The sequence below is a fragment of the Monodelphis domestica genome, chromosome 1, assembly GCF_027887165.1.
Source record: "Monodelphis domestica isolate mMonDom1 chromosome 1, mMonDom1.pri, whole genome shotgun sequence".
In the NCBI taxonomy this organism is placed as follows: domain Eukaryota; kingdom Metazoa; phylum Chordata; class Mammalia; order Didelphimorphia; family Didelphidae; genus Monodelphis; species Monodelphis domestica.
Window position 1 is genome coordinate 133,121,634 of NC_077227.1, and position 9,545 is coordinate 133,131,178.

Consider the following 9,545-nt stretch of genomic DNA (forward strand, 5'->3'; position numbering starts at 1 on the left):
CCACAAAACTTAGTCTCCCAGACACCGTTTCATTGTCCACACCATTCTCAACACTCTTCTTACCACCACCAAAATGAACCCCCCTCCCTCCCTCCCTCCCTCCTCTCTCTCTCTCTCTCTCTCTCTCTCTCTCTCTCTCTCTCTCTCTTATATATATATATATATATATATGGACCCTATTTTTTGTTAGTGTGGCACTGGGCATTAGTGCAGGAATGTGATACTTCTAGAAAATTCACTTTATTATCTTATGGATCAGCAGTCTCCTGAATGCAGTTACTTGTTCCAGTAATACAGCTTGAAATCTATTCCTTTCTGACCTGTGGGACTCTTATCCATGTTTTCCTCTGCCTCTTCCACAAGGGTTCCACCCAATGTGCTGGAGGCATCCTTTGTGTTCTTTTGATACCATATGATGCTAATGGAATATGTAGTCTATCATTTATCATCACTCAGTCTAATTGCAAGACTAATTGCACTGCCTTTTTTAAACTAATCTATCTTTTATACAACAGCATGCTCAAGTTCTTTCAGGGCCCCCACCTATACAAACAATTTGATTTTTAAAATGTGTTTTAAAAATTTTCATGAACCTATATGAGGCATAGCAATTTATCATTACATTGTCATGTAAATTAAAGTAAATATAAGAAGTATTTAAATGTTAATGTTTTAAAAAGTATAATTTCTTCTAAAATAGTCAAAATTTTCATTCATATTTTTAATTATATCACTAAATGAGGTCTAGGTTTTAAAAATTTGAATATAGATGCATGTTTATTCATATGAATGCTTTACTTTTGATTATAATAATGAACTAAATAACTTTGGTCTACATCAGGAACCTCATCTAAAGGGCATTCGCATATGCTTGTATTTATACCTTTTATATTAGTAATGTATATTAGTTTGGCAAGTGGTGTGCCAAAAGAGCAGACAAAAATAACCATAAGACATCTCAGTATTATAAGGTCTGGGTAATGTTACAATGCAAATGGCAATTAGTATGTTTAATAGAGTTTCCATATGAGTTTTGACAAAGCCCTCTAAAGGTATCCTCTAGTCCAGGGATCCCCAAACTGAGGCCCATGGGCCACATGCGGCCCCCTGAGACCATTTATCGGGCCCCCAATGCAATGCACTTCCAGAAGGGGCACCTCTTTCATTGGTGGTCAGTGAGAGGAGCACTGTATGTGGTGGCCCGCAAAGCGCAGCATCGCTCACATACAATACTACTTCCAGTAACATAATCCTTTGTATGATGCCTTGTTCTGAGAGTAACTGAAGGAGGATGAGGTGCCACACAAAGGATTATGTGGCTGTAGGATAGAAGACATCAGCATGGTGAACTGCAATCTGGGGGAGGGGATTCCACACCCTGTATACTGCTGCCCGGTATAGTAGTGGCAGTGATCGGCCTGTTCCAGGTGTGACAGACCCATCACAGCCAGTGCTGCAGCCTCTGCTATCCCAGACAGTGGTATACAGTGTCACAGGCCCAGCACCACCTCTGGTACTGTATACAGGCATCAGACAGTGGTGACCTGGCCTGTGACATCAGCAATGGGTCTCTACTTTGAGAAGCCCACCACTGTCACTGGGTGTTTTATAAGACACCCCCTATTTTTGGAGGGTCAAATTAATATAAGGCAGTGTCTTATTTTCAGGGAAACATGGTAGTACAATGACCCACACACTCCCCCAGATGCACATTTTCAAGAATGAAACATTAGAAATCTCCAAACAGATCTATACTAACTGATGCACACTTGCATCACTTGTTATGGCTAGCAGTGACAAATATGGAACCAGATGTTGACCATTTTGTTAGTCAAAAGCAGACCCATAGTTCCCACTGAAATACTGGTCAGTTTGTTGATTTAAATTTACTTGCTCCTTATTTAAAATATTGTATTTGTTCCTGTTTTGTTTTTTTATTTTAAATATGATGTGTGCAGGGTGCATAGGCATTTGTTCATAGGTTTTTTATAGTCTGGCCCTCCAACAATCTGAGGGATAGTGAACTGGCCCCCTGTGTAAAAAGTTTGGGGACCTCTATTCTAATCCAATGTATTTTATTTACTTTTTGAAAAACTTTTTGGTTTTGACTTTTTGATAATGAAATTCATATTTGTGAAGACCTCCTCTTCAGGTATGTGGCACAAAATACAAAATTATATCTCAAATAATGGTATAATGTAAGATTTAACTGAGTGAACATAACTTTTTTTGGTCATTTTTTTTATCATATCTCTCCTTTCACTGTTCACTGAGACTCATGATGAAAAAGGCTATCTACTGCTATAAAAGAACTAACAAAGTTTGAATGCAGATTGAAGCATTCCATTCTTCACTTCATTACCTCTACAGATTTTTCTCTAGTTTTCTTTCACAATATGATGAACATATGTATTGTAAAATAACACATATACAATCTACATTATATTACCTGCATTATTGGAGAAGGGGGAGAAGCAGGAGAGAGAAAGGGCATGAATCATAAAGATCAGAAAATTATTATTAAAATTATACTGATATGTAATCTGGAAAATTTTCAATAAAAATTTAATGATTCCCATATCAATATTCATTTATTTTCTGTTAAAACATAGTCAAAATCATAATGTGATATTATGTAGTGCTTATTATATCCTTCTCATAGTGAGTCATTTCTCAAAAAATATTAACCATAGATAGATATGAATCTTCTGCATAATCTCCAAGTGTTTGACTTCTCTAATTTTTTATTCTGGAATCATATTTCTAACATATTTCTTGCCATCCTCCCCTATGCTTATCTTTACATTGGAGTCATCAAGCATAAAACTATATGCTGAATTAATTTAAAGAGTATCATTGAATTGACTATAATTTTCTTATCTATATATTCTCTGCAACAGACTTTGAATGAATACTTTAATACCATTTAAGCAGTTACTACGTGCCCAGCACCATGCTAAGCACTAATTATAAATAAAAATAGAAAAACAGTCTATGTCTTCAAGGAATTTATGTGGAAATAAAGAAGATATATTGGGGAATGTTGGCCAAGGTGTGGCATTTTAGTTTGGAAAGTTACTGGCATAGTAAGTAGAATCAGAGTAGAGCAGATTGATAAACCCTTTCCAAGAACAATGACAGCATTGATTTTTATTATGGTTCTAGAACTGGAAAATGGGTCAGGAATGGAGAACAGAGCATGGCTGCAAGCCAAGCCTAGATATATTGGGTAAATCCACCAATCAATCTGTCACATAAATTCCCATCTCTTTCATGGTAGTCTTTAAAAAAAAAACTTCATGAAATTCCCAATAGTAGATAATTATGTACCTTATGAAATGATGATTCCTCTTGTGTGAAAGTCTGATAAAACTAACTACTCCTATCTTTGCTCTCTAATAAGAAACTTAAAGACATCCCTTCACAAATTGCAATGTCCTTCAGTATTCTTATTTAATTCTAAGCAGGACTGTCAAGATTAATAGGATTCAGTTTCTCCAATACTATGGTCATTTTGGAAGCATTGATTAAGGTGCTCATAGGTGGAGTACAAATAGCTATGATATTTTCTATAAGTATCTAGCATCTCTATAGTTCTCAGCTCTTTCTGTTCTTAATGGCAAAATAGAAGGAGGTCATTCAGTACTGTGTGATGATTTTTCTTAAACTTTTGTGTGTGTGGTTTGCAATTACCAAGTAGTTAGCCAACTACTGATGATCCCTTTATATTAGGCTGGTCCTTGGAAAGCAAATAATACATTTTAGGTCCATACTTAAAACCTTTTCATCTTGGTAGTGTGTACAAGGGAATGACCAGAAGCAATGAAAAATTGAATTTTGAAGAAATGCCTCAGAAGATGATCAGATGGAATCCCAGAGGACCTGGGGAGATGGAATGGAATTCCAATCAGGCTCAAAAGGCAGTTGGAAGAAAAATCAAAAGTTCGTATTGTCTTGGGCTCCTTGGAGCTGGATGGGTGAACTACCTTTGAATGTCAAGAAAGCCAAAATCTCTCAATCCTTTTATTTGAACAGAAAGAAGACCTAATCTCTCAACTGGTGGAAATCGTTAGGATAAAGACTCCTTTTTACCTTAAGGGAACCCAGAGCTTATTTTCTGAAAAAAAGATTCCCTAATTCAAACTCTCAAGATATATATAGGGACAATACCTTAGGGATTTCCTCTTACCCCTGTTCTTCATTATCCTGCAACCCTTTATATTTAAATAAATTAGACATCTTGATTTATAATAGAAATTTAATAAGATTCTATGGGTTAGGAGGGGAACTTCAAAAACCCATCATTTCAAGAAGGAGGCTGAGGGAAAATCCGACTTATCCTTTAGTCTAGTCAGACTGACTCCATTGGCAAACAGCTCAACTTGGGGGTAGGGAAATAAGTAACTGTAGCCTCATATTGATTCCCCCCAATTAGTTGAACTTTGAGTTCCTTCCTCTTCAAAGTCCCCCTCACTAATACAGTAGATTTGGGAAATTTTGTTTTTCTAAGCTGGCATAGCTTTTTAATTTTTTTTAAATTTTATTTAATTAGATGATTTAGAATAATTATCCATAGTTATAAGACTCATCTTCCTTCCTTCCCCTCCTCACACCCCCTCCCATATCTGATGCATAATTCCAGTGGGTTTAACATGTGCCATCAATCAAGACCCATTTCCTTATTATTAATATTTGTATTATACAAGTGTATATATATATATACAAGTGACCTTTTAGAGTCTACTTTCCCAGTTATAGCCCCATAAGCATATGTGATCAAGCAGTTGTTTTTCTTCTGTGTATCTTTCCCAATAGTTCTTCCTCTGGATGTAGATAGCATTCTTTCTCATAGGTCCTTCCAAATAGTTCTGGATCATTACATTGCTAGTAGTAGAGAAGTCCATTACGTTCGATTATACCACAGTGTATTAATCTCTGTGTACAATGTTCTCCTGGTTCTGCTCCTTTCACTCTGCATCATTTCCTGGAGGTCATTCCAGTTCACATGGAATTCCTCCACTTTATTATTCCTTTGAGCACAATAGTATTCCATCACCAGCATATGCCACAATTTGTTCAGCCATTCCTCAATTGGAGGGCATCTCCTCATGTTCCAATTTTTCTGGCATAGCTTTTGTAAGACTTGTTGTATTGTCTTGTCTACAGACATTATGTGTATTCACATACATCTGTCTAAATGTCATTTGCAGCAAGTCATGAATAGATATTGCTAGAGTCTCCTTCACCAACCTTCTACAAGTAAAGCAAGAAGTTGGATGCAAGAGCTAGCTGCTCTGCTCTTCTCAAAGAAAAAGGGGTACTGAGTTGGAATTTTATCTATTCACCCTACTAAAGATCATTAATCTAAGAGAAATAATTCTTAGGTTCAAACTACATGCCTGATCTATATTTCTAAGTGAAAAAAGAATGCCCCCAAGCAGTATTAAGGCTTAACCTTAATAAAGTACAAGGCTTAACCCCTTTTCCCACTAAACATCAGTTACAAAAAAAGCACACTGAATGAATAGCAAATTAAACCCATTCATCCAAACCAATAACATATAAATCAGAGTTATACAGATTAAATTAAATACCACATAATACAGAACATATTTATTAAGTACCTAGATGGTACAAAATACTATCAGATCAATTCTTAATTTTCAATAATATCTAATGGTTATATACAGACTCAGTTTTCCAAAATACTTATATTAAGAAGCAGATAGTTGGTTCAATGGATAAACAATTAGACCTAGAGACAGAAACAACTGAGTTCAGATCTAGCCTCGGACACTTACTAGCTATATGACCCTAAACAAGTCTCTTAACTTTTGTCTGATTCAGTTCCATCTATAAAAATGAATATATTAAGAATATATCTCCCCCAAAGTAGAAAGAGAACAAATTTTGAATCCCCAGAGAAAAACTAAATTGGAAATACTAAAAATCAAAGAAGAAATTAATATAATTAAAAGTAAAAGAACTATTGAACTAATAAATAAGACTAGTAACAAGTACTTTGAAAAAACAAATAAAATAGATGAAGTACTGGTTAATCTAATAAAAAAAGAAAGAAAATCAAATTAACCATATCAAAGATGAAAAGGGTGATCTCACCTTTATTTTGTGGGGGCAGCTGGGTTGCTCAGTAGATTGAGAGCCAGGACTAGTGATGGGAAGTCTTGGGTTCAAATCTGGCTTCAGACACTTCCTAGCTGAATGACCCTGGGCAAGTCACTTAACCACCGTTGCCTAGCCTTTACCACTCTTCTGCCTTAGAACCAATACACAGTATTTATTCTAAGACAGATGTCAAGGGTTTAAACCCTTTAAAAGGGTTCAAAAAAGAATTATTTTGCCCAATCATATGGCAATAAATATGGCAACCTAGGTGAAATGGGTGAATATTTACAAAAATATAAATTGCCTAGATTAACAAAAGAAGAAATAGTATATTTGAACAATGCCATATCAGAAAAAGAAATTGAATAAGCCACCAAGGGACTCCCTAAGAAAAAATCTGCAGAGCCAGATGGATTCACAAGTGAATTATATCAAACATTTAAAGAACAACATATCCCAATGCTATATAAACTATTTGACATAATAAGCAAAGAGGGAGTTCTACCAAATTCCTTTTAAGATACAAATATGGTACTGATTCCAAAGCCAGGCAGGTCAAAAAACAGAGAAAGAAAACTATAGACCAAACTCCTTAATGAACATATATGCTAAAATCTTAAATAGAATACTAGCAAAAAGACTCCAGCAAATTATCACAAGGATTATTTGCTATGATCAGGTTGGGATTTATACCAGGAATGAAAGGATGGTTTAATATTAGGAAAACCATCCATATAATTGACCATATCAACAACCACACCCACAGAAATCACATGATTATCTCAATAGATGCAGAAAAAGCCTTTGAAAATACAACACTCATTCCTATTGAAAACATTAGAGAGTATAGGAATAGAAGGACTTTTCCTAAAAATAATAAACAGTATATATTTAAAATCATCATCTCCAATGGGGATGAGTTAGAAGCCTTCCCAATAGGATCAGGAGTGAAGCAAGGATACTCATTATCACCTCTATTATTTAACATTGTACCAGAAACACTAGCAATTAGAGAAGAAAAAGAAATTGAAGGGATTAAAGTAGGCAATGAGGAGACTAAACTATCACTTTTTGTAGAGGATAGGATGGTCTACTTGAAGAATCCTAGAGAATCAATGAAAAAGCTAGTACAAGTAATTAACAATTTTAGAAAAGTGGAAGGATACAAAATGAACTCACATAGTCATCAGCATTTTTATATATTTCTAACAACTCAACAGCAAGAGTTAGGAAAAGAAATTCCATTTAAAATCACTCTAGACAATATAAAATATTTAGGAATCTATTTGCCAAGACAAACAGAAATTACAGGAACCAACTATAAAACACTTTACAGACAATTAAAACTAGATCTAAATAATCTGAAAAACATTAATTGCTCATGGGTAGGATGAGCTAATATAATAAAAATGACACTCTTACCCAAATTAATTTACTTATTCGGTGTAATACCTATCAAACTACCAAGAAACTTTTTTTTATTGAATTAGAAAAAAACTATAACAAAGTTCACTTGGAAAAACAAAAGATGGAGGATATCACAGGAACTAATGAAAAAAATATAAAGGATTGGGGCATAGCAAAAGCAGATCTTAAATGGTACTATAAAGCAGTGGTCATCAAAATAATAGAGTACTGACTAAGAGATAGAAGGGAGGATCAATGGAATAGACTTAGGGTAAATGACCTCAGCAAGATAGTGTATGATAAGCCCCAAAATCCCAGCTTTGGGGAGAAGAATCCACTAATTGTCTAAAACTGCTGGGAAAATTGGAAAACAGTATTGGAGAGATTAGGTTTGGATCAATATCTCACACTCTATACCAAGATAAATTCAGAATGGGTAAATGACTTAAATATAATGAAGGAAATTATAAGTAAATTAGGTGAACATGTAATAGTATACTTGTCAGATCTATGGGAAAGAAAGACCAAGGAAGAAATAGAGAATGTTACAAAATGTAAAATGAATAATTTTTATTACATTAAATTAAAAAGGGTTTGTACAAACAAAACCAATGAAATAAAAATTTGAAGGGAAGCAACAAATTGGGAAACAATTTTCATAACAAAAACCTCTGATTACTCAAATTTATAAGGAGTTAAATCAATTATACAAAAAAATCCAGCCATTCCCCAATTAATAAATCAGGAAAGGACACAAATATGCAGTTTTCAGTTAAAGAAATCAAAACTATCAATAAGCACATAAAAAAGTGTTCTAAATCTCTTATAATTAGAGAAATATTCAAATCAAAACAGCTATGATGTACCACCTCATGCCTAAAAGACTGGCCAAAATTACAACAAAAGAAAGTAATAAATGTTGAAGGGGATGTGTCAAAATTGGGACACTAATGCATTGCTGGGTGAATTGTGAATTGATCCAACTATTCTGGATGGCAATTTGGAAATATTCCCAAAAGGCTTTAAAAGACTGCCTGCCATTTGATCCAGCCATACCACTGCAGGGTTTGTACCCCAAAGAGATAATAAGGAAAAAGTTTTGTACAAAATTTTTATAGCTATACTCTAGGTGGTGGCAAAAAAACTGGAAAATGAGGGGATGGCCCTCGATTGGGGGATGACTGAACAAATTGTGGTATCTGATGTTAATGGAATACTATTGTGATGAAAGGAATGATGAACTGGAGGAATTCCACGTGAACTGGAAAGACCTCCAGGAATTGATGCAGAACAAAAGGAGCAGAACCAGGAAAACCTTAAACACAGAGACTGATACACTATGACACAATTGAACATAATGAACTTCTCTAAGAGCAGCAATGCAACGATCGAGGACAGTTTTGAGGGATGTATGGGAAAAAACACTATCCACATTCTGAGGAAGAACAGAAAAAAAAAACATATGATTGATCACATGGTTTGACGCATATATGATTGGGGATATTGACTAAGTGATCATTCTATTACAAATATTAATAATATGAAAATGGGTTTTAAACAATGATACATATAAAACCCAGTGGACTTGTGCATCAGCTCCAGGAGGAGGAAGGGAAAAAACATGAATCATGTAAACACTGAAAAATATTCTAAATTAATTAATTAAATATTTTTTTAACAAAAGAATATATTTCCCAAGATTGTTGTAAAGATAGAATAGGTAATATTTGTAGAGTACTTTATAAACTGTAAAGCTATATAATATGTATATATATATATTTTTATAATATCATGATAATCATAAAATATTTACACATATTTATACAACAATTTTCTTCTGAGGAACTCCTGTGCTTTCAAAACAGCTTGATAATTCTGAATAACCAATTAGAATATTATAATCTTAGAGCTAGATCTTAAAAATTATCTAGTCCAACCTCTTAAAAAAAACCCTTACTTTCAGTCTTAGTAATAACTCTAAGACAGAAGGGCAAGGCTAGGCAAGTGGGGTT